Genomic DNA, 304 nt, shown 5'->3' on the forward strand with positions numbered 1-304 from the left:
GTAATTATCAATGATTCTTAGTATAGGTTTGTTCTTTCGACTTGAACTGGCTGCACTAGTTCACTAAGTTTGCACTAATGCGTTCTTTCGATCAGAACAGTGCAAGAAAATGTGTTCTTTCGAACAGTGCAGGCTGAACTAGTGCAGCGAGTTCAGTGAACTAACTGCCCTAGGTCTGGAGGTAGAGCAAGCAGTGCAGGGCAGCTAACTGAAAAAATTTAAATTTGTATCTATAACATGTAAAATCGGTATATCTAGTTGACATTACGTAGAAGAAATAATCCGACAACGGAATCTATAAACA

Source organism: Odontomachus brunneus, unplaced genomic scaffold (genome assembly GCF_010583005.1).
Source record: "Odontomachus brunneus isolate Ranch 3 - 2012 unplaced genomic scaffold, Obru_v1 Obru_scaffold_135, whole genome shotgun sequence".
In the NCBI taxonomy this organism is placed as follows: Eukaryota; Metazoa; Arthropoda; class Insecta; order Hymenoptera; family Formicidae; genus Odontomachus; species Odontomachus brunneus.